A 316-nucleotide genomic window follows, 5' to 3' on the forward strand; every position below is an offset into this window, starting at 1 on the left:
GTAACTGGTACAGCCTGGCACGGAAGGTTAACAGGCTTCCAGTCAGGGTTAAAAAAAATAAAAAATAAAAGACATACATGCGGGTACAGAGAGATGACATACATACAGAGATACGGAAAAAAATATATATATATACAAAGAAGGACATGGAGATAACAGACATACAAACAGGTAGAGAAAGCTAACGGGGACAGAGAGAGACAGAAGATTAATAGGCATTTAGAATACAAAGTAGATAAGTAGATAAGAAAAAGCCAAAGAGACAGGTACAGAAGTGTATCAGACAAAGAAACATTTGAAATAGATAAATCCAGAA

Source organism: Penaeus monodon, chromosome 33, assembly GCF_015228065.2.
Source record: "Penaeus monodon isolate SGIC_2016 chromosome 33, NSTDA_Pmon_1, whole genome shotgun sequence".
In the NCBI taxonomy this organism is placed as follows: Eukaryota; Metazoa; Arthropoda; class Malacostraca; order Decapoda; family Penaeidae; genus Penaeus; species Penaeus monodon.